This window comes from Chelonoidis abingdonii, chromosome 10 (assembly GCF_003597395.2).
Source record: "Chelonoidis abingdonii isolate Lonesome George chromosome 10, CheloAbing_2.0, whole genome shotgun sequence".
NCBI lineage: Eukaryota > Metazoa > Chordata > Testudines > Testudinidae > Chelonoidis > Chelonoidis abingdonii.
Genome location: NC_133778.1, coordinates 39151361 through 39176964, shown reverse-complemented (window position 1 = coordinate 39176964; position 25604 = coordinate 39151361). Strand labels below are relative to the sequence as shown.

General features: G+C 41.8%; 1 pseudogene; it reads right to left on the bottom strand.

The window, feature by feature from the left end:
• Positions 1–25604, bottom strand: part of LOC116827195 (dynein axonemal heavy chain 11-like) — a 209705-nt pseudogene that overhangs the window by 42915 nt on the left and 141186 nt on the right.

Sequence of the window (25604 nt, the reverse complement as noted above, 5' to 3'; positions counted from 1 at the left end):
GTTTTCCCCTGTCACGTGTGCATGGGTGTAAAGCCGAACATAAGAACATAAGAACAGCCATACTAGGTCGGACCAAAGGTCCATCCAGCCCAGGATCCTGTCTGCTGACAGTGACCAGTGCCAGGTGCCCCAGAGAGAGTGAACCTAACAGGTAATGATCAAGTGATCTATCTCCTGCCATTCATCTCCACCCTATCTGACAAACAGAGGCTAGGGACACCATTCCTTATCCATCCTGGCTAATAGCCATTAATACCTCCATGTATTTATTCTAGTTCTCTTTTAAGAACCCTGTTATTAGTCCTAGCCTTCATAACCTGCTCAGGGCGGAGTTCCACAGGCTTGATTGTGCGCTGTGTGAAGAACATTTCCTTTTATTTGTTTAACCTGCTGCCCATTAATTTCATTTGGTGGCCCCTAGTTCTTATATTATGGGAACAAGTAAATAACTTTTCATTATTCACTTTCTCCACATCACTCATGATTTTATATACCTATATACACGGAAGGGTTAAGCAGCTGGAAGATGCAGCTGGGCCCATCCATTCAGATGCCATGCAGTACCCAGTTGGTAGCACACCCAATCATACAGGTGCCGGAGAACTTTGATGAAAAGATACATTAAATATAGATAAACGTAAGTGGAGAGATTGCTGATAGCAAACTGCTTTACCTTCCTTTCTTTAGCATATGCCTTCCAAGTAGTGGGTCAGGTACAAGTTCATTGGTTACATCCGAGTTCTCTATCAAAACAGGATTTCCAGCAACAACCAGGGACGGTGAAACCATTTAGGTGACCTAGGTGGTCGCCTAGGGCACTCGGATTTGGGGGGGGTGCCATTTTCTTCAGGGTTTAGGCGTTTAGGCGGAGGGAGCTGGGGTAGGGGAGTGCGAGTCGGGCCTCCTGCAGCAAGCGGTGGGGGGTCTCCTCCCCTCCCCAGCTCACCTCTGCCCCACCTCCTCCTGCCTTCCAGGCTTGCGGTGCCTAAGCTGATTGGCGCCGCAAGCCTGGAGAAGTGAAGCAGCCATGGAGCGCTCGGGGAGGAGACCGGGAAGGGGTGAGCTGCTTCACTTCCTCTGCCTCTCAGGCTTGTGGCGCCTAGGGTGCAAAACATTCTTGCACCAGCCCTGGCAACAACTACCTTCTGTACAATATCAACATACCTGTAAAAATCCTCAGGGGTCGGGGGAGACATGGACACAGTGCTGAAGATGTTAACAGACAACTCAGTTAATTATGTCACTGGATACTTTGCTAAGCTTACAGTAAGAAAACAGTTTATTAGAGTTTTTAATGCTTCCTGGGATATAAAGAAAACAGTTCATGATAAAATTAGTCCCCACACCTTTTCAGTAGCTCAACAAATAAATGTTCCTATTCCTACTAATTCTGGTGGCTGCCAACTAGCTTTTATCCTGCCTGACTCCAATGGATGACTTTCAAATCTAAGCCATATCTGCTTTTTATCCATTTGATCCCTCTAGAGCGGAGGGGTCAATCAATAGAGGCCAATGTTCATCGTTTGTAAGAATAGTGGCATTTTGTGTGGACATGTATCGCTAGGCAAGCCTTCATTGTTCCATTTAGCAATTGTTGCATCATCCGTCAGCATGACGATTGGATCAAGACCTTCCGTCACTGGAATGGAGACCTAAAGCAATAAAGGTTAACTTTTAAATTGCTAGTTTCAATGGCTTGTGTGTCACAATATCTTTTCACACATATTTGTAATGCATGTAAAGAACAAACTGCAGCAACAGAAAAAAAATGCAGCACACTTCTTAACTTTTTACTAATCAACACATGAATGTAAGAAATTGGGTTATAATTTCAAACAGCCAAAAGACAGGGAATACACAAATTAAGCTGATCATACTGATCTCAGCTCTCCAGTGCTGCATATGAGGAAAATAATTTGACTGTGTGTGCAACATTCACTGAAGTATTTTAGAGTTATACATACAAGGGCAGAAGAGTGATCACTGTATATTAAACCTTTAGCGGTATAATCAGGACCCGATGGGCCAATTTCCACGCTCAGCTACACTGTCTCATAGCTATAAGAAACTCTTTGCCTTCAACTCAGTTACTCCAGACTTAGGGTGGTATAACAGAGCAGAATTTAGCTCTACACATGCCATGTGGACAAGTTACCATGAAGACCTCTGCTTTTTGTACATCCTGACTGTAGAGTGTTTAAAATTATGGCCTTAACATTATTACATTAATATAAATGTGTATATTTTATTTCCATGTTTTTAAGCAAAAAGGGATTCAGGCCCAAATTTTGCCCTGTATTAGCACAAAGTTGATCGAACACTGGCTTAACCAGTCTATAGAAGAGACGTAATCAATTATTTTTTGTCAAGGTCTAAATTTCTTGGTCAAGGTCCAGACTCCACAGAAAACAATACAAAAATAAAATTAAGAATAAGAGAATAAAAAGATTTTGTGGTCTGTTCAAAAGCGTCTGGAGGTCCGGATTTGGTCCACAGGCTAGCTACTGACTACCCTTGCCACAGAGCTACTTTAGTGTTCCTTTGGCACCTGCTATTCCACCCATTGTTGCAAAGAGAAAATCTGGGGAAATGGAGGAATATTTATATACTGAAAGTCTTTAGTTGCTAGGATGGTCCCTTGGTGTTCTTGGGAGCCTGCATAATAATTTAGAGTAGCCCCCAGACTGCTCTAATTTACTGAGGCCATCCTGGCATCCAGACAGCCCCAGGCTCAGGAGAGGATAAAAGCAGTCTAAGGCCAACTTTGCACTCTCCTCTTGAGCTGTGCTTAGCACTCTCTGGTCAAAGCACATGATTCACAAAACACTAATTACGATACTGCTTTCACTGTGAGCTTCCATGTTTTCATAGACAAAAGCTACTGTGTGGAACTCCACAGTGAAATCGCAGCACAAAACACTGATATTATGTAATTATAATATTTTATAATATCTGAAATAAGATTATTACTTTAAACTTATGCTAAGTGATTCATAATAGAAACATCTCAAACAAATTAGTTAATCATATAAAACACTGTATGTAACTTTTTCTTTCTTTCTTTCTCTTCCTTTGTAATTAGCTTGGAGACTGGCCCTCAGTCAAAACTAGCCACCTGGAAAGTTTCAGCTTGTAACATTCAGCTTTTTGTGAGTCATAAATGTTCAAAAAAGACTTTTTTACAATAGAAAAAATATCTTTTTCCCCCATCCTTGCATAATTCAATACCAGTGAATGGATTTTACTCAGGCTTGCAAAAAAAAAAAAAAAAATCACATTTCAGCTGAAACCAAGCATGAAAAATTTCAGATGTAAAGGAAATTTTCATCTGAAGGAAAGTTATGAACATGAGACAACAGCAAGTTCAGATGGAAGTCTCAGTGCAACCTTAACTATAGCTTTCACGATAAAGCCAGTGTTATAACAGAACACTAAATCTTGCTCTGTGCTCCATTGGTGCACAGTGGAGGGGCGAGAATAGAGTATTAACAGCCTGTCCCCTCATACAAGCAGCAGGTAAGCTTCTCGCCACAGCACTCAGCAGAATACTGGCTGGGCCTGGCAATTGCTCTGGGTTGCAAACCACTTCCCCATGGTCTTTGGGTTAGTCTGAATGGCTAGCCCTCATCACCTAGTGAATATGTTTCAAACAACAGTAAGCACTAGCCAGTGGCATAAGTTGCTCTTGTTCAGGCGTGCACTTTGCTGATTTATTATTTCCACATATACCATCCTATACAAGGAGATATTTGCAGAAAATACATTTAAGCTATATGGTGAGTCAACAGGTCAAAAAAGGAAATACAGCTGATGGATTTTTCAGATTAATTGTGCTTTTTAAAAAATAAACAGTATAAACACTTCAATTAAGAAGGTGTGTGCAAGGCTTGAATTACCCTCTAGTTTGTCAAGAAAGGCAGCCACAGGTTTTGCACTAGCTCATGGCTGTATCTCTTTGCAAATGAACCAGAATAAGAAATAAAAGCTGCAGGTAGGAGCATAGCTCCACACAGAGTTTTCTCTTGTTCACAATCCTGAGGGACTGCCTGAACCTGTCTCACATCTTCAGATTAAAATACAAGGATTAAAGATCCTTGTTAACTAATTGTTTACAAACCAACTGCTAAAAGGAAATTGTTATTGCTCTGGGAACATGTGGGGTTACTCACACGTTAGAAACGACAAATAGTTTGGAGTTCACACATAGCAAGCCTCATACAATTATGTTGCACAAAATATCCTGTGTTCAGCATTATGTTGATCTACTGAAGGTTGTTTTTGGCAGTAGGGGGGACAAGATCCAATCAACAGCATAGTAGTAAAGGGGTAGCTATGCTTCATAGATGCAGGAATTTCTAGGGAAGGGTTAAAGCTTCATCTTGACTCGTGTTGGCTTTGGGGACTGGTAATATCTGTGATATCCAAATGCCTTGTGAAAAATCAACTCAGGGCATTAGTGGTGGAAAAGTTGTTGAAAATGGCTGTTTGGTGATTTATATGAAATGAGTTCGTGGCCTCAGTTCTGTGATTAGCAAGCAGATGACCAAAGCATTATTGGCACCAATCAGAGGCCAAAGATGGAATGGATACAGAGACAGATCTAACTTCTCAGGCCCTAGAGATGGCCTTTTGTGTCAGGGCTGAGGGACACTGGTGGAGTGGCAGGGAAAACTTACACAGCCATTGCCTGTTTCAGGACTTGATCTTGCATCCACTAGAGTCAATAGGAGATTTGCTATTGACTTTAACTGGCCCATAATTGATCCCTTGTTTTTTTTCCTGTGACTAGACAACTTCAGCTTCCAAGACTGTGCATTCAGTACTTTCCCCCAGGAATCAGAAGAGAATACACAAGCACTGGTTATTTGTTAGTATACTGATGATTTTCAGGATGAAATTCCATTTAGTCTAAAAAATTAATATACATATTAATGCAGTAGAGAGATCCACTTATGCAGCACTTGATCAAAGGGAATTTGGGGAAAGATTACCTTTCTAGTATTTGCCAGTGCACTGTGCAACGATTACTGCCACAAAGACTTTGGCATAAAGCTAATGAAATAATATGTTCTCAGAAAAAATTAAGATGAAAACAAATCAGTCCTCTTGTTCACTAGGGATACGGTCTGAGAGTATTCACTTCATACAGGCCTTGCAACAACTATCCAATGGTAACAGCTTTGGGTCATTACTGACCTAGGTCAAATTTGATACAGGTGATAGACTCAGTATCTCACCACCAACCCCTTGAGTTATCCAGTTTCTTCACTGAACTGTTGCTTTGAGAGGTACTTGGTGAAGGACTTGCCATTAAAATTCACCTGACTGTCGTCTTCATCTAGTGAATGACTCAACTTTTCTTTCCTTTCATCTTCGTCTCCTCCTTTAGATTATTTTTCATTATACGCCTCCCCTTTTCATCACTCTGTTGCTATTCCAGTGCTTGTCAACCCCAGCAGGGGGTTATGGTGGAACCAACCAATACGATACATTAGGCAGAAGAAAATAATATCTGATGCTCCAGAATAACCATTTATTGCAATAATTTTGAAAGGTCTGCTGTATTAGAGCCTTTATTATTCTGTATTAGGTATGTGGTTTAATTGTAGAAGCATTAGTTTCTCACTAAAAATATACTATACTTTCAATTCAATTGGAATGTTAACATTTTAAATTATTTGATTTTGCTTTAAACAGAAACAGTGGGCCTTTTGCATTCTCCTTCAGTCAATCAATCCTTTTTATGATTTCTGGAAATGCAGTGCTTTATTTTAAGTTCTGCCAGAGAGACTGAACAATATAATTTTACGTAATAACAAATAGATCTTTTATTTTTGCCATCCACATATTTGGTTATCCAAGTCAGCTTCAAACGACTGACTCAAATTGCACAACACCTACAATGCCAGTAAACTATAGCAAGAGATTCCTCAAATGAATTTTAACATGGAATAAAATATCTGAAAAAAGTATATAAGGTAAAAAATCTAGCTGGATGACAAATGAAAAATCCATTAGTGAATATGGATTCCCCTGAGCCAACCTGAATCAACAGACAATATGGATTTTTGATAATTCATTGGTTTGCCATTATTTAGTCTCTCTCTTGTAATACCCACTGCACCTCTCAGAGAGCTAATTAGAGAATTATCATATTACTTAACTAAGTAGCCCAAACTGTATTATTCTGTATGTACCCGAAGCAAGGGCAGTATCATTAGCATTGTTTAATTGTTGCTAATAAAGCCATTGCATCTTATTAAATCATAGTCATTGTCAATACCTACAATTCACTAGATCCATTCTTTTAATGTTCTTGGATGTGTTAGTTACTAGGTAATCTTACAGTTCATATATACCGCAGTGAGGCAAAATATAAGAAAATGTAAAGGTCAAAAACATGTTTCTATTATGAAAAAAATGAATGATAATGACATAATTTTTTCAGCTCATCAGGTTCTTTGCTAAGTGCCTCTGTTATTGCCAGATCAGTCATGTATAACAAAGAAATGCTTTCTGTAGGCTGCTTCATTAGCCTGCCCTGTAGGACCTCACCTTCAGACCTTTCACTAATCTGTTGGCCAGCTCAATAGTCTTGTTAGTTCTATTCACTTCTTCCTGGTAGCAGATTTTCTCAGCTGTAGCTCTCTGAAAAGCAGTGGTTAAGGCAGCCAGGTTTGTGTCTAGTTCCTTCAAATAAAAACAGTAAGAAACAACTTTGGACATTGTAAGAACAAGTAAAAATATTTCTGCTGTCCTATTTTATATTTTTGAAAGTTAAATTATATGCTGTGAGAAAGATGTAAACATGACTGCTCTTAGCATCCTTTCCCAATTCACACCATCAGAGGGTACAGCTGGAAAGCAGTAGGAAAAAGTGGCAGTTCCTGTAATTTTTTGCTATTGTTCAAAACAGCATTAAAAAAAGAAACCACAGATTTGATCTCATGAGAGGGAAAGAAGATGGCCCTTTTCTTCAGAAAGGTATCTCAAATTTAGCAAGCTTTAATATCACGTATTTCTTACAAGAGTGGATACTTTATAGGCAGTGTCAAAAACACTCTGTAGAACGCTCCATTTGGAAGCTAAAGAGAACAGACAGGTTTAATCATGAGGGGGTAAACATTTGCTAAACAGCATACACTACAAAGTTAGCTCGACATAAGTTGCCTTGCATCAACCTGTTAGTGTGTGTGTCTATGCTCAAATTTGCCTTTGGCTGACACAAGCACCCAGTTATAGTGACATGGTAAGCAGCTCTCCCTTGTGTGCAACTGCCCAACCCGCCACGGAACTCCATCTACTAGACGCATTCCCGCCTGGGGTAGACAGGAAGTATTGTACTCCTGAGCCTGGGGGGGAGAAGAGGCTGTGCAGGACCGCTACAGACCAGCCATAGAAATATGGCCATCTATGAACAGACTGCATGGGGGATGCAGGCAAAGGGCTAAGACAGGGATCAGCAGCAGTTCTGTGTGAAAGTGAAGGAAATGTGGCAGGTGTATTGTAAGACCAGGGGGCTCAATACAGCTGGTGCTGTGCTGTAGACTTGCCATTTTCACAAGAAGTTGCATTTCATACTTGGTGGAGACTCCATCAGCACCCCGCAGACCATGGAGAAGCTTGAGACAGACACTCCTGCTATGAAGAGGGAAAGGGACATCTGGTGGGTGGGGGGCTCCAGCCATGCCATGAGCCAGGACCATTTCAGGTATCTTTACACAGCTCACGGACATAAGACTTGCAGCCCAGGTTGATGGTCTTCGGGGTAGTGGGACTCAAACTAATGGTCTAAAAATAGCGGTGCAGACAACACTTTGAAGTTGTGGCTCAGGCTGGAGCTTGGGCTCTGAAGCCTAGGGATGAGGTGGGGGAATTTCAGAGCCCAAGCCACAACTTTCAAGAGTTGCCTTCATAGCTACTTTTAGAGCACTAACATGAGCCCTGCTAACCCAAGTCTATTGAGCCAGGCTGGGAGGCTTGCTTCCGCAGACTGTGTAGAGATATCTTTCAAGATTCCACCATAGTCTAGCCAGTGGCACCAGCTGAACATGGACACATCCAATGAAGGGGAGGGATCTCAGGTAAGTGTAGCATGCATTTTTTCTCACAGTATTTAAATATAAAAATGGTGATCAGTCCATCCCCAAGTTAACAAGACACAGGTATCAACTTTTCTTTGTTTTACTCATGTGAGAAGAGGTAGCAGCACAACAATCAGATGTAGAGTTGGTATCTGCTTTTCACTCCCCTGTTGGGTTAGGCAGGGGGAAGGGGAAGTGGATGGAGAGCAGTCTGCAAACATACAGTAGACCCGCAGAGTTACAAACACCTCAGGAATGGAAGCTGGTCATTGCTCTGAAATGTTTGTAACTCTGAACAAAACATTATGGTTGTTCTTTCAAAAGTTTACAGCTGAACATTGACTTAATATAGCTTTGAAACTTTACTATGCAGAAGAAAAGTGCTGCTTTTAACCACCTTAGATGAAACAAGCACTGAACAGTTTTCTTATCTTGTCAAATCTTCCTGTTTTTTTTTTAAAGTAGTTTCCATTTAATACAGCACTGTACTGTATTTGCTTCTTTTGGCCTCTGCTGTCTGACTGCGTACGTTCAATTCCAAATGAGGTGTGTGGTTGTGTAGTCAGGTGTTTGTAACTCTGGTGTTTGTAACTCTGAGGTTCTACTGTACATAGGGACATTCCTTGTATCCTCCTGAAAGATCGAGCTGCAACTTTCATGGAGATTCTCTGCAGTCCTCTCTAGAAAGTTTCGAGGAATAGCTGCCTTATTTCTTCCTCCAGAGAAGGACACTTACCCATAACACTCTGCAATGAGTCTGGCTGGCAGTAAACAAGCTAGTGGCATACAGACCCAGATAGCTTTGAAACACCAGGAACAGCTGTGTTCTCTGTGCCTTTGTTATCATCAGAAGTACGATATCAGCTAAAGTCACCACAGTTGTGGAAAAATAGTGACAGTATTCAGTGCCATTACCCTATACTTGTACACAGGGAATAGGAACCAAATCTGTATTGTTTCTTGCAAATGACCATGCTCCTGGCAGGCCATAGTGACCATAGCTGGGGCAGAAGAGCAGCATAGCAGGAATTGATTAATGGCCCTACATGCTTGCATGACAATGTCTCCCACTGTGACCCCAAAAAATGATTTCTCATTGACCAGAAGCAACATGACATTGCACATCTGTAGACTGCAATTGCCACTCAGGTCTCCACTATCAGTGCTGCTCTCATTCTGGTGTCCCTGCATTGGAGGGCTGGGGTGAGCTCAGCTGACAGGGCCTAGGACTGTTGCTTTTCATAGCCAGAAGCACTGCAGCCGCTGCTTGGTGTCCAAACCTGCATTACGATGAGATCCCACCAGTCAGTGCTCATTTCTTGGGCCAAAAAGCAGCACTCCATCTGCAGCTGCTTTTACCGATAACCTTCAAATTGTTTTTCACCACACCCGCAATAAACCATCCTCATATCCTCCATCCTTCCTAAGGGTCTGTAAATCAGGAAAATCATGTGTCCTGTTTGCAATGTTCCTGAGCTCTGTGGATGCCATGGCTTTATCAGAGATGGTGGACACTAAAAAGTGCTACATGGGTTTGTGGGATTAAAAAAGAGGCAAAAAACTATGGGATGAGATTATTAGATGAAGAAAGTTGAATACTGGGAAGTTGATCCCCTTAGTGCCCAGAGCTCCGGGGCAACTCATTTCTACCCCACAACACAGTGTGAATAGTTCCCAAAAGACATTGTGTCAGATGGCAACACCTGGCACACTGGAGTATCTATCCATGGTATTCCACATTTTGCATTGACAAGCACTCCTGGTGAATACTTGCAGCATCCATGCAAGCAACCAAGATGCATGTGCACAGACTATATACAAACTTCACTGGCTGTATGCTGCTGTAACTTGCGTCACTCAACGTTTGTAGTTGTAGCCATGGCTTTAATAAATAAATAGGCAATGGGATTTAGGCTCTTAAGTCCCTAAGTCATTTTTGAAAAGTGGCTGCCCAGTCGGGTGCTTTTGAACATTCTACCTAAGATTTGGCAAGCGGAAGCAGCTTGGGTCACGAGCCAACAATGCACTTAAACACACTCTCAACTATATGTGTGAGTAGGCCCATTGGATCAGAGTCTCTTTTGTTCCCAGAGGACGGAAGAGAGAGTTCAGCACAGATGGTTGGTCATGAGCATTAGTGAAAGCATGAGTTCCAACTCAGGAGCATCACAGCAAAGGAACACAAATAACTCCAAGAGATGTGCAGAATGACTTGGCTAGTGAATAAGTTGATGTGATATTAATAAATGTACAGAGAATTTTGAAAGCCAAAAAGGGAATTTTAAATGTACTGCAAGGCCCCAGATCCAGTGAAGCACTTAAACAGCAGTGAAATTTGGAACATGTGCGTACTCCCATTGGCTGTGATCTGGGATTTAAATCCTAAAAATACTGCAATTGTCCAGTATGAGATTTCAACTATAACTTTAAGAATAATTTTGTCCTTTGTAGCTGATGGTTAAATCAGGCGACTTAAAAGCTCCATATTTCAACCCCCAGTTCTGCCACTCACTTGCTCTGTATACCATGGGAAAAATCAAATCCTCCTTGTGCTGTGGTTTGCCCCTCTGCAAAATGACGATGATAATAATATTTAGCTACTTCACCGGGGTGTTGTGAAGCTTCATTCATTAACGGTCGCATTGAAATCTCTGTGGCATTATAGGAGGGTAATGTATATAATACAAAACATATGTGGCTGGTACAGAAATTTTATTGTCATGAGTTTGGCATGACCAAGTGAGTTATACAACACAAACATTCCTAACAAAGGCCATTACTTATAGTTCAGATGAGGAACAATATAACTTTTATACCACATCATCATATTTAGGGTCAGATCCCCAGGTATATCACAGCAGAGGAGTAGAGAGGCTGGGAGTAAAGGTGGTTTTCTGCTACCTTCCTGTCCCAGGCATGGGGCACATTACTGCAGCCTCAGGTTCAGGAAGGATTGCCAAGGCATGTTGGCCCAGCTCATCTTAGATATTTAGGCACCTAATTCCCATTTAAATCAATGGCATTAAGTGCCTAAATACCCATTGACCTCTGGCTCCACCTCTTGTACTGGAGAGGTCAAGACACCAGCCCCATACCAGCTAGGCATTCCCTATATACTGGAAGAAATCTCAGGCAGCATTACATCCCCTTTGTGCTGCTGGAGGGGCTGAGCATATGGCCATGAGGGTTATGCTATATATTTAACAAACTTTTTAAAAATATTAGGGAGAGCTGGAACTCTTTTACTGGAATAATTTTGTGTCTCTCTGCCTACTGAGTACAGTGAACCAAACTGTAAATCCCTCAGATGTAGAAATATATGGCTAATTGAATTTTAGAGACCCCTAAAATCATGATTTTGAAGTTCAATGTCTCTGAACTTTCCAGGGTTAGAAGCAGAAGCAGCATGCCCCCTGGAATAACTGGGTCATTGGTCTGAGGCTCAGTGTGAGAGCAATGTAATTTTTGGCAATTTTGTTTTTAATAAAAGGCAGCTGTCTGAAGGGGACAAAATAGGCAGACAGTGAGGAGATAGAGAAGAAACCCCTGTTTGTGATTAATCCACGAAAGAAAAAGTTCCAGTTCATGTAGGTTAAATATATGACCTGTGGACTGCTGCCAGAGCCAGTGAACCGCTGGTGAGCTTATGAATAAGAACTGTTTGGGGAACTGAAAGTTGCCTGGGGGCAGTATTAACTTACCTAAGCAATTTTCTCAAGATTTCATCATATGAAATATTGCATGCAAGAAAATGGAACTCACTTTTAGGTACTACTTTTCCCCTTCCCTCATTTTCTACTCCTTTTTGACATGTGCACCCCTTCCTTTGCCCACACAGACTGGGTAAGTTGTGGCTGAATTCTAGTCAGGAGAGAACAACAAACTGCAGGAGAATTTAGAAAGCCATGCAGCACTATTTCCTATTCAATTAAAAGTCCAAGACAGTCAGAGCCCCCGATGTGTTACCTTTCATTTGACTACTCACATTTTTGACTTTCTGCAAATAATGTACTAAATGGATAAAAGAAAAGATACCATTTTTCTTTTCCCCGAGTTACAGATAACAAGACAAGTCCCTTCCCTTACAGTTTATGCATATCAATGTGATTTAATGTTAAAAATAATAATAAAGTGCCAAAATCTCTCTCTCTGTCTCTGTCTTTTTAAAGCATTGCCCTTTTCAAAACAAGGGGAAATTCAGTATAGTTTCAGTGCCACAGTGATCAAACAGTGTCACATCACTATGGCAATTGCTGCCCAGGCCAGGAATACAGATCAGCTTTAATTGTGCAACGCCTTATTGCTGGTGCATGTCAATCAGAACCTATGAATTGAGAAAAATTTGCTCTGTTCATTCTGTTAAATGATGTATCCAATTAAACCTGTTAGAATTCATGATCTTCAGTCAAGGTTAAATGAAAGTAGTTACTCCTGTCAGCTAGGTGATTAAATGCTGCCTACATCAGGCACATTTATGTGCAAAATTAAAATTTTGGTATAAAGCATGAATCTTTATGCATGCCAGTTAATTATCTTGCGGTTCCTCCATTTATTAAATGCCCACTGCATTTCTTCTTAATCATCAGCATCCTTTCAAAACTTATTTCATAGTCCACGTTATGCCAAATTTCAATGTTTAAATGAAATGCTTCATCAATGAAAACTTGCTCTTTTCAAGGATTTGGCTGTTGCTATGCTACTAAAGATGGCCATTATTAATAGTTTTTTAGCCATTATGCAAAAGATCTATTTGTGTTGTGTTGTATAATTCTGAGTGACTGTGATAGGAATCCCTTGTGTTGTTGCTGTCGGTCATTGCCTCATTCTCTGCATCTAGCTGGGACTTGTGCTGCATATCAGCCAACTCCAACAAACACCAAGACTGTAATATACAGTGCTACAAAATTAGCATAAACATAACTGCTATGGGGCCAATCCTGACTCCCTACCCTATGTGGGAATGGAAGACCTTGAACACAGATGAATTCAGAGCAGTTTCTCTGTGTAGGGGGAAGGGAGAGGGAGAGGATCTGTGGAGCCTGCAGGATATCCAAAGACTCTGCATGTTAGATAAGAATTTCTTTGGAAGCAGGGCCAGTGGATCCACTGGCCAAACACCCACACATAAAAGAGAACATAGCAGCTCTGGGATCTACACAGCTTAGAGGAGGCGCTCTGCTGCTGCTCCATGTTATGGGGTGGATAGAAGGCTTTGCTCTCTTCCTCCCTCCTCCAGTGCACAGTCTATTTACTTTGGCTATTTGCTCTGTCCAGGATCTGCACAAAGTAATTCACTGTACGTCAAAAGTATTGTTCAAATTAGGAGCAAGAATTATGTATTGCATATTTATTCTTGTAAGGTCCAATAAAGCCAGGCTTTGAACGCTGCATGCAGTGTAGAACCAGGATACAAATGTGTGTAGTGATCAATAAATAAATCTTTAACTAGAAACATATACAAAAAAAAAAAAAGTCTGTATGAAATACTCATTTAGAAAACTAAATGGCGCTAACTTTGCTCTTACAAGGGACATTTCTTCCTATGTCTGAAATATTCTAGGTGGACGTTTATTCCTTTTCATTCTGAGATGATGTTAAGAACCCCTCTTAAAAACAATCAAAATTATGCCTCTTCACTGACAACTACTGAATAATTAAATCAGACTGGGAGATAAACTAGTTTAACATACTCTACTAAACTGGTAATAGAAATAAGCATGCTGCTGTTATTAAAGGTAAATGCCCACAGTAATTTTTAACTTGTGGAGTGTTATAAGTGTAATTTTTATTCACATAACATGTTATAAAATACAGCTAGAGAAAATAAATACTGAGGCAGAAGGAGCACCACCAATGGAAAGACTTGCTGGTGTGTACAGCTTTATCTTTGATGGCCCTCAGAAATTATGGAATGCTGGTTTGAACCTTAAAGGTGAGTGATGTGAATTGATTTATTCAGGATCATACCAGAAAATATCTGTTCGGAAAGTATTTCCACAGAAGCTTACATAAATGGCAGTGTTTTGTCATTCAACACATATTTCCAGGCATTCGGTAAGTTTTCTGCACAAATCTTTTGTGGACTGGAGCCTGTAAGCCAATCAATTCTAGCTGAACTTTGGCTTCAGCTTTGAGTCCAGCTAAAAACAACGTGTTTGTCTCTTTGAAAAAATATCTGAAGTGTCTTGATCCATGCAGCAGCACACTGAAGGGTAACTATCACAATCATATTTCTGGAGTATCTGAAAAATGGAAAAGGTCACTCCACTGACACTGCCTTGGAAAACGCCTGGAGCTCGAAGGAAAGGCTTCCCTTTGCTCGCCCCCTTAAACAGATAAAGACAAAGCCCTCCTTCCGGTCCCAGGCAGCTGCAAACAAAGGTCCCTCTCCTCTCCCCTATCAACTGCAAATAATGGACTTTTTTCTCTTGACAGCAGCGAGAAATAAAACTCTGCTCTCTCCTCTCTCTGGCAGTTGTTTACAGCCACTCCACACCAAAGTTCAATATCTTTATGTATCTAAATATAATGCTGTCAGTCACTGTGAATAAAGGAGTATCATCAGGCTTACAGACAATGGAATCCTCACCAAGTCTTGCAGAGGGTGGTGACAAGCCTTGAAAAGTGAACTGGAAAATAAGCCTTTCACTAGCTTCCCAGAAGGTTGATGCTGAAGCACCTGGATTTGGCTCAACCTGTCCACCACTAGCATTATTCTTCTTCCTCCACCCACACTTAGCACTATTCCACTCCTCCAGACATACAGAGGCTAGGAATTGCAGGCTGCATACTACAAACCCAACATGTCCTTGCCATTGTTAATTGTTGCCGTGTGTGTCAGTATGGATTAGTACTTTAGCTGGATATTTCTGCTCAAGTGCTCCCCAGCAGAAATTCTCAAACTTTTTTGCTGTGTTCGCGTATGGAGATTCATGTCCTATGCATGCCCTCCTCTTTCTCAGAAATTGTATTTCCATGGATGCCTGGAGTCTAGCATCCCATCCCATTCCTCCCTGGCCCAGGACATGCTCTGGTTGGGCAACCCCAGCAGGACTCAGAGAGCTGAGCTGCACCCTCTTCTTGTGCCTCTGTCCCATAGACCCGCAGAATCACACACAGGCCTCAGGCTCCTCCAGCTCTGGTGCAATTTCCAGAATGCGTGAGCAAAAGCCGTGTAGGCAGGAACTACTTCCCCAAGGGAAACATGCACATCAGCCTCTGGACAAGACAGCAAACTGGAATTTCTCCCCCCTCCCAAACAGAGAGAGGCCACTCCCTTCTCTCCTCATCCCTCCTACTTCCTTGTTCTTCCACAGCCGAAGCTGGGGCCGGAGACTCAGGTAGTGGGAGGAATTCTTATTTTATTGTAACCCTTCTGTCAGGTGGAGTCAACAGCAACCAGGGACAGATCTAATATCTAGGGTTTCCTTTTCAACAGTACAACACAACACAGAACCAGCTCAAGCCCCACCAGCCGGTGTTCTGCTCTGCTGGCCATCCCACCAACTGCCATTCCACTGGCTGCTCCACTGGCCACCCTGCCAGCCACTGCGCTGGCACAGTCACCTTCTGCTGGCACCTGCTTCTCTACTGTGACCTCTGTAGGTCAGTCCCTTGAGGTTCCCCCACAGCTCTATGTGGTTTTCAGCTCTTGGTGATTGTCAGCTCCTAGTGGAGAAACTTCACTGTAGGGCAGAAACGATTGTTCCACAAGTGATTCCAGCTCTAATGATCACTTAAAATGCAAAGAGTCTCCTAATGGAGACCTACTTAGCTCTGTCTTTGAACAGTGGGGAGGGGCAGGTTCAACTGTGCATGGGGCTCTGAGATAGAGCCCACGCCTCCTAGCAGAGACACCTGTCCCCACCCACGATTACTTTCACAGTGGTCTGCATCTGAGCCCCTGGTTTAGTGAAATTCATTTCAAAGTTCAATCAGGACAGGCTAAGCACAGTTCTAGTGCCCTTTACTTATACAATAAAGATAACAACATTTCACCACCCCTGCATTCAGATTTAAAATTTTTATTAAAGCTAATGTTAAAAAAATTATATAATACATAGGTTGAGAAAAGAGTGTGTGTACATCTGGGTATAGTACTTAGATTATCCACAAATACAAAGTTTGTTTTTTACAGTCATATGATACATAGAGTACATAATCAACAATAACCCACATTTAGGTGAATAGATTTAACAATAAAGTTTAGATATTAGAATCCAAATACTCAGGTATATCACTCATGAAAAGTTGTACAGAGAGTTGTTTGTGGAAAGCAAAATATACGAATGGAGATTGTCCTTCAGTAATTGAGAATTGGGTAGGTTGTCCATTTAGAAAAATACAATCCATGAGGAAAATATTTCAGTTACTTTCCTGACTGATTTGTAACCCAACATCAACCAAAGTTGATCACTTTGGGCAACACAGCTCTGTCTGCTGGATACTTGGGCAGAGTAGGTGTGTTCATGTAAATACAATCTGCTCCTGAAGTCTTTTCCCTTCCCCAGCTAGCTGTCAGGGGAGAGCTCATTCACACTCTGCTTACATCATCAACAATAATTGGAAGAAACAAGAAAACATTCTTAACCAGTTCCTTTCTTGCACTCTCCTGATAATCTCATCATGCCCCGCCCCCCCCGTTTTGAAAACCCATACTTTACGATAAGAGTTGACGTGTGATTTAATGTGTGATCATTAGGTTTCAGTGTTATCCCACCTCTCTTAAAGACCTTGGTTCCAACCATGCAAACCCAGCATCGATTTATATTTGAAGTAGGGTATTTCACAGGCATAAGGGATAGGAGCTTCTTTAATGGCAGACTAAATTGTGCAGAAACTGAGTGACACTAGCAGGGAAGAAAAAACAACCACTTAGACATGGTGTGGGTTGCGGATCGCAGCTATACATGTACACAGGAATATTTGAATACATATGCATTTATCTGATTTCATATACTGTTTTATTTCTCAGTCTGATCTACAGAAATAAAAGCAGTATTTTATAGTAAGGAGAATGTCAGATCTATGAATTCCACACAAAAATCACTATGGAGTTCTTTACATTTCAGTACCTCATGACAAAATTCAGAGTATTTTTGCTTTAGGATTTGCAGTCACTTTCAGTCAAAACCTCACCTATAGATAGAAGGCTATTAAGCATTTTTGTATCTAGTAATTAGTTATTCTTTGTTTTAATTTTTGTGTGTGTGTTTTCCTCTAAAAACTAAACAGAGTTAATCCAGATCTCAGAATGACATTCAAAAATACAGTAGGAAAAAAAAATCCAATACGAATCATGGATTGGAGTTCTTCATCATAATGTTGGGAAGGGCCCACCAATCAGAATAGGAAAAACAAGATTGGGGAATAAATATACAACAGGGAAGAAGAGAACCATACCCTTTTGGATCTATTAGGACCAACATCAGTGGGAACTCCACACATATATCTCAGTGCATAATTGAGTGCTAAATTAATTCTTGTAAACAGAATATTCGACCAAACCCTGCAACCCTTACTCATGCACCCGAGGAAATAAATGGGAATACTTGTGCGAGTAAGGACCGCTTATTTGCTTTACCAAGGGATTACATGATCAGGTTCATTTTTGGAGGATTATTGGGCAAATGCTAGAAAAACCAAGCTCTCTTCCGAGACACTTTCTTTTGTAGAAAAATAAACAAACAAACAAACAAAAAGCCCCACGCACTAGAAAATTTTGAGTTCAAATGTTCATTGCCCCTGGGTGTTTTTTAAAATTCCTTTTTAAAGCTAAACGGTGAAATCAAAATGGAGTGAATGGTTCATCTACTGGTGTGTTTTATAGCTTGTTTTTATAACTAGCTGTGTTACTTAGAAATGTTGCAGAGGCTAAAGGCAACTTTGTACTTAACTAGCCTTTATCAGTCCAAATAGGCACACACTCAAGTTTGTTGTTCTGTAATACTGCTGTGTTCCCTGAGTTTAATGTCAAATAGGAGCCAAAATCACATTAACATGAAAGGGGATTTTTGGGGAGTTGCTGAGTTTGGGGGTTGTTAGTTATTTGGTGCTTTAATTTTCAGGAAAAATTAAAGCTAAAAAAATGCACTGTTTGTTGAGGGAAGGAATCCCTTTTCTCTAAATACTTTTATTCTAGTCACAGAAATTGAATCTTTTTCTATATTTGTTCACATTGATTTGAGCACATTATGTTGTGGGGTAAAGACTGGTAATGTGGAGAAAATGGTTTTAATAGTGTTCCTGTTACAGCTTATGGCACTGCATCACCCACAGTGGAATATAGCTAATTACCAGTACTAACTGATTAGTACTGAGAACTGGTCAAATAGTAACTACGCCTAGTTGGTCTACAATTATAGATATTTATGGTCAAGGTCATGTAATTTTCAAGTCTGAAATATACGCTGAGCCTCCAAATTTGGTTGCAGCACACTTCACCCATAAGGGGGGAAAACACAAAAGAAAACACGGTCAATTCAAATAATAAAATAACCTATTTCAAACTTCTTTTGAATAATTGAGTTTTTCTGCTGCAATAGCAGAATGGTACTGTACATTTATTGACTTGAAGCAAGGACTGGAGTTTTAGATCCACTTCACAATACACCTAAACTGTAAAACAGTTTCAGCATTTTAAAAGTGAAATGAGTCATTGTTTGAAAAGATCATGGATGGTTGGCACTTATATTCTTGATCACACCAAGAGGCTGATAATGGGAAATAGCGAATAATGAATTGGAATTAATCTCCTCTTTCCTAGAGCAAAAAGTTTGAAGGGAAAAAAAAAGCAACCCCAAGTAGATTCAAAAGCCATAGAACCCTGGACTCGAAATATTTGGCTTATACAGCCCCCAGATGTTTCACCAAGAATTCACACATTCTTCCTCCAATCAAAGTTAATAGGCATTTTGGATGTCCAAAGAATGAAGGATTGACCCTTTAGAAGCAATGATTTAAGGGCTCAGTGTTGCAAAATTCTGAACACTCTCGGCTCCCATTGAGTTAGTTCAATGAGACTTGGCGATGCTCAGCAGTCCCAGTAGTACCCATTCCTGCACACATTGACTTCAGCGGGAGTTTTGTCTAACTCAGAAGTGTAGTATCAGCCCTAACCTATTTTATATATTCTATTTCTGTTCCAATTCTACTCACATTTACCTTCACATGACACCACGGGCCTCCATGCAGTTGTACAGGGTAAGTCAGAGCTAAATTTGGCTGTCTATATTTTATAATAAAAACAATATCGAGTATAATTCTGTACTTGTTCATAGTATTAAGCCTTTTACTAAGATCTTTTAATCTTTTGCACTGAAAAGTAGAGTAAAAATAAGGAATTTTGTTCAAAGAAACAAAACTATTGCACTGCCCCAGGATCAGCGCAGCAAGGAGATTACTTTCTCCCTGGAGCAGCAGATGAACAAACCGCAGCAGGTCTATTCCTAGTGCAGTGCAGCGTACTATTCCCAGCAAGCCTGTACAGCTATGCTCCTTGGTGCATTGGAGATGGAGCTAAGGCACTGCTCAGTCCTTGCCATCCTCCACTCCCCTGTGCAAGGGGGGAACATAATGGTCCTGTACATTTATTTTCCTTCTCCAGTGCTGCCACCCTAGCCTTGAGCCTCCTTCGGCCCCCTAAATCACCAGGCTAACTGGGCACAATTTGGCCCTATGAGAGCTGACAATATTACCGTACAAAGAAATGCTCAAAAATACATAACAGGCTTGTACGGCTGCATATTTACCTTAACAAATACATTTCAAACATTCAATTAGTTTACAGAATTATATTATGAATGCATTTATTTGTCTACTAGTAACACAGTAAAATGTCATTAAAAAAACAAGAGAACAATGAGGAACATTAAACCCTTATACAAGCTCAGCAAATATGGCAGCAAAAGATCATCAACCTCTTTAGTGTGTGCTTTATTTAACTGGTTACTTTATTAATAATATTAAAAGTGCACCAGTTCAGAACCAAGAATCTTATAGCAAGTAATGCTACAAAATCTAGGTTTTCACAAACTGTGCTGCATACAACACAGGGAGAAAAAAAATGCCTGTTTTTTAAATATTGTAAAAAACCAAGGCCCCAGATCAGGTTAAATACATATATCTTTTTGAAGTGCCACGTGGTAGGAGAGCAGATTGATAAAGGACAGAAGAAATGCTAAATATGCATCATGACAAACAGTGAAAAATTAAGTATTGTAACTAACATTAATTACACTCTCATAAGATGAATAGGCTGCTCATCATTAATGAGAATGTATACCTTTGTCTAAGTTTCACATCTACCTGTGATAAATGTGCTAACGCTGATAAAATTCATCATAGTAACATTTGAATTAACAGCACACTAATAGATTGACATGCGAGTATGAATAAAGCATTTAATCAGAAACACTGTACACACCCAAGAGCAAATTTTCTTTTATGCATATATCAAACAAAACGGGTATGATGAACATTACAATCTTGTTTTCGGTTATATTGAGATCACCTCACAACATTGCCCCAAATATTTATAATCCAGGCTATTAGATAGTTTGGACATAGTACACTTGTAGGAGAGATTCAGGCAGTTTAAGTATAGAGCGATGATCATCTCTGAATAGAAAGGGTGGGGCTCAATACAAAATACCCAGTGATGCCTTCTCACCTGAGAGGGAGGGAATATTCAGACATGCCTCATGTTGGGCCAGATGCAGCTCCTACAGAACTCTATGAAGCCTTGTCTATGCCCAGGGTTTATTTCAAACTATATTTAGTTTGTGCAAATTAAAATGACTTACATCCACACAGCGCAATTCTTGCCGTGTATTAACTAGCCAGTTAATATGTATTCTATAATCCACTTTGAATGTGGTTTAATTCATTGTGTATTGGGTTAATGCAGACTCTTGTTCAGATGGGCACAGCTCTACCTTGCATAAGGTTTGGCAGCCTTCCAAATGCCATCACACAATGATTTCTATTATGCTAGGACTGGCCTGTCTGTTCACCTGTGTGCCCTGCACTGCTCTAGAGTCATCCTGACCAGATGTCGCCTCCTCATTTAAATGCTGGCACAAAGCCATGATCGGTCAACTTGTTGCTGCACTCCCCTGGAGTCGTATATATCCTACATTGTTATTGCAGCACTATAGCACACCCTGTGCAGGCCCAGGAGCCATGCAAAGGGCCTGGATCTCCTATCCCCCGCGGGAGAGGTAAGGGTGGAGGCAGCCCTTGCCAGAAAACACAGAAATACAGAGGTGTAGGAAGCAATTGCTAAGGGACTGGATGAGAAGGTCACTTCCAGGACCCTGCACAATGTCAACTCAAAGCAAAGATACTCAGAAACACTGATAAGAAAACCAAATACAAAACCAGGCTCTCCAGCAGTGCTCCTATTGAGAGTCTTTCCATTGATTTTAACAGAAGTTTGATAAGGCCTACTGCCCATTTAAGTCACTGGGAGTCTTTCCATTCTCAGTTCCTCATAACTCCACCCCCACTCATGCTTGGCTTGGCCTGTGTAGCTGGGGCCTGACCTTTTCCTGCCCACAGAGAATGCAGGCTTATCTCTAGACTCTCTGCTTTCAGTGATTTCCTCTTTGTCACTGCTGGCACCTCTCTGCTGCACAGATGTAGCTCCCAGTTCTTCCGCCAGCTCTAGAGGCAGCTTTAAGGGGTGAGAGCTGGAAGCCAGCTGCTAAAATTGAGAGAAGTAGCTGTCAGGGAGTAGTGGGAAGGGCAGTCTGACATGTAGTCCTGGATCAGTGACAGGGACAGCTGTTTTCCAGGGGTGGCTTCCAAATCTGGGCCTGTCCTGACCAAACCAGGCATATTAGCAGGTGGCTTCCTTTCTCTTCCTCCTCCCCCACTTACTAGAAGGATCCGTGCATGCAGTAAGCCAAGGAAGAGGGGGAGGCAGGATGGTTTGATGCCTCTTTGATATCTTTGTGCTTTGTTGGGAATGGACCAGGTACGATGGGTGGGTGGCTGCTTTAAGAGAAGGTAGGCAGGTGGCTTAAAAGGAGCCACCAGCCACTGTCTGCTATCCATGGAGAACTTCTGCAGTGACAGCAGGAGTCTGGCAGTTTCTCCACACCAAGTGCTCCTCTCCTCCAATCCATGTGGGCTGTTCCAGCTGCTACCACTACTCTCCTGCCTCAGTTTCATGCAGGCCAAAGACAGGATGGGGAGAAGGCAACCACTGGGAATGCAGAGCTCTCTTTGTTTTTCCACAACCTGTCCTGCACACAGAGTGATATCAGCAGCCACACACTGCTGGAGAGGTCTTCTGCGTCCTACAGGTTGGGAACTACTGCCCTATGTACTGTACATTCCTACAAGAAAACTACAGCATCCCCTTGGAATTCCACATTGCGGTACAAGTATAACTGGAGCAAAGGGTTTCTCTCTTCTCTGTGGGTGAAGACTGAGGCACATAGACTAACTCTCATTAATGCTAATCACATTTAGATACATAAATCCCTTGCCCTAGAGCAATAAAACCAGTGATTACTTATTAAAAAGTTTGAAACGTTATCCACTGAACTTTCAATTGGCATATTTAAAACATGCTATTTAGTGAAATCACTAATAGCAACAATTAGCCCCTCACCAAACCAACAGAGGCAGTCTCAAAGCAAAGCCCATACACAGAGTAAGCATAAAAATTATTTCAACATCACTAATGTGGAGCTGTTCTATCCATTTATCTGATTAAATATAATTTACTGCAGGTTGTTTAAACAATACAAGGGCATTGGTGGGTTTTTTGGACCGTTAAACAGATGTTTCATATACTTCAATTTCAACCCTGGCCCTGGTCCAACTCCTGCCCCTTGTCCACCCAATCTCTGCCTCCTCCTCCAGGGGAGACTCTGGGGCCATGCAGTGCCCTCTGTAGAGTTTGGAGCACGGTAAGACTGTCACACCGAGACAGCCAATCCCACTGCTTTGATCAGAAAGGAGAAGATCCATGAGGGGATCTACGGGAGGATGACCAGGCCAATAGAATATTAGTGAAAGTGAGTAAAGAATCATAACCTCCCCCAATCCTTGCTGTCTTCCCAGCATCAAGACTGTTTACTTTGGCTTTGAGCATGATATGGTTGGCAGTTGCATCCTCCAAACCGTTTACACTACCACTACCAAAGGCTAGAGAGGAGCATGAATATAGTCTAGCAGCCAGAGTACAGAACTAAACGCTAGGGACTCCTGAGGTCTGACTACACTTACAAGGTCAAACCCCTCCAAATAAAGAAAGATGGTAAAGTTACCACTATGCTTGAATCTAGATTTACAGATAATCTATGAGATTTTTAAAAAAACATTTTCTCATCAACTTTATTATGACTATTGACAAGAAGTGAATCCTTTTGTATTTTCAGAAGAGTATGGCTGAAAGAAGGGAAATTTTTAAACTCTAAACTGAACAGATTAACACTCTCATGGACTCTAATGATATTAATAACCCAAGCACAGCATTTGACTAAAGATTTTGTACACACAATTCTGGGTTGAACTCTGGGTCACTAAGATAATCTTTTTGTTTAGTCGTAACAGTGATTTCATGGGTGTGTTCCTTATCAAAATGAACAAGATTTTGGAGGAAATCATCTACCTAGAAAACAAAGAGAAAACACGGTGAAGGTGTATTAATCATGTAGCACAGGAAACTCGAAGAGCTTTTAGCACCTGCCACAAAGCACCAGTCCAGTAGATCTGGGTCAGTTTGCAACTGTATTTCCACAGATGCAGCCAGCACTTAGAAAGGGTCTGGAGAGAGCGCCATATTCACAGTTCAGCCATGAGAGTGAAGCAAACAGAGATAAATTACCAACACTTAGGAAACTACCCAAGGGCATTTAGTGGAAGCCCTTTTTCACAACCCCCCAGGTATATCCACATACTAGAGATTGATAACAAACGGCTTGAATCTACTTTTGTTAATCATTTTGAATGTTAACTTAGACATAGATTTTTTATCTGTGGGAACCTGTTGTTCTTCTTTCTAAATATTCTTTTCATTGAGGTTAATCATGATCTGAATATCCAGGTTGACCCCAAACTAACTTCCTTTTCCTTTTCCATGTTATCAAACGGATCTATCATTGTAGTGAGGCAGCCTGGCTCCCAGCCACCCCAGAGAGGGACGAGCCTCTACAGACGCCAAAGTGGGCGGAGCCACAGGACCCTGTGCCCTGTGCCCCCAGAGGCCAAGGCGCAGGGCAGGAAGTATAAAAGCCCAGCCCCAGGGCTCAGAAGCTGCCTGGCCGCCAGAGAGGCCAGACGCTGGTGCCTTAGCTCCCGCTGGGGAGATTCCTGCCGCCGGCGACCGACCCGAGGACTGGCCGTACCTGTGGAGCCTGGACGCCGACCAGGCGCTGGAAAAGCCCCTAGGCCGGCCTGTACAAAAGGACCCCGAGGAGCTGCCCAGTTTACCCCTCACTCAGTATCCTGAGGAGCCCATGGTGTGGGACGCTGCGGAAGATGCTGCTGAGACAGAGGTACCGGTAGAGGGGGAGGTCGCAAGTAGCTTGGGGGCAGCTGACCCTAGTCTGGCTGCAGCACACCCAGAACCAATGTCAGCGTGTTGCAGCCAGGATCCCCACTGACACAGCAGCAGGCTGCCTGCCACTGTTAGGGCCCTGGGTTGGGACGCAGAGGAGTGGGTGAGCCTGCGTCCCCCTGCCACCCCACTTACGGGTGGCCATCTCCCCATCGCCCCGACGCTCAGGCCCAGGAGCCTGGGCTTACCCTACTGAACTGTTTGCTCAGCCCTGCCTGAGGGTCTGAGCCCTGAACTGTTTGTTGCCCTGCCTGACCTAGGGCCCAGGCTTAAATTACTGAACTGGTGGCTCAATCCCGCCTGAGGGTCTGAGCCCTGAATTGTTGTTTGTAGCCCTGCCCTGACCTAGGGCCTGGGCTTAATAGACTGAACTGTTTGCTCAGCCCCTGCCTGAGGGCCTGAGCCTTGAGCTGTCATTTGTTGCCCCAGGTAGTGAGGCGGCCGGGCTCCCAGCCACTCCAGAGAGGGGCAAACCCCGACAGCACACGTTTACAATCATGATCCATACACATTGTACATGGCAAATTTAGCATGAGACATCTAACTAGTGAGAAACAACAGAGAAGTTAATAAAGAGAAAATAAAAACAAAAATCCCACAGCGTCCAAATGGATTGTTTTGTATGTTTTTCCTGGCTTTCTTTTTCCATGTTTATGGGGAAAAATCTTCATGAAAAAAAAAAATAAGAAACCTCCCTCTGAAATTAATGGGAGTTTAAATGAGTCTGGCTGGCAACACATGGCTCAGAGTGTCCAGTCTTGCTGTCACTTCACATGAGGAATTCGCATTGAAGCCAATGGGAGGTTAGTGTTCAGGAGGACTGTAGGATAGTGTTTTCCCCTGGCTCCTATTACTATTTGAAGATGAGTAGTGCTGCTTTTTTAAACTCACATTACTAAGTATCTTGGGTATTAGACATGACCTTTTTGTGCAGGCCTGTTCTTTGA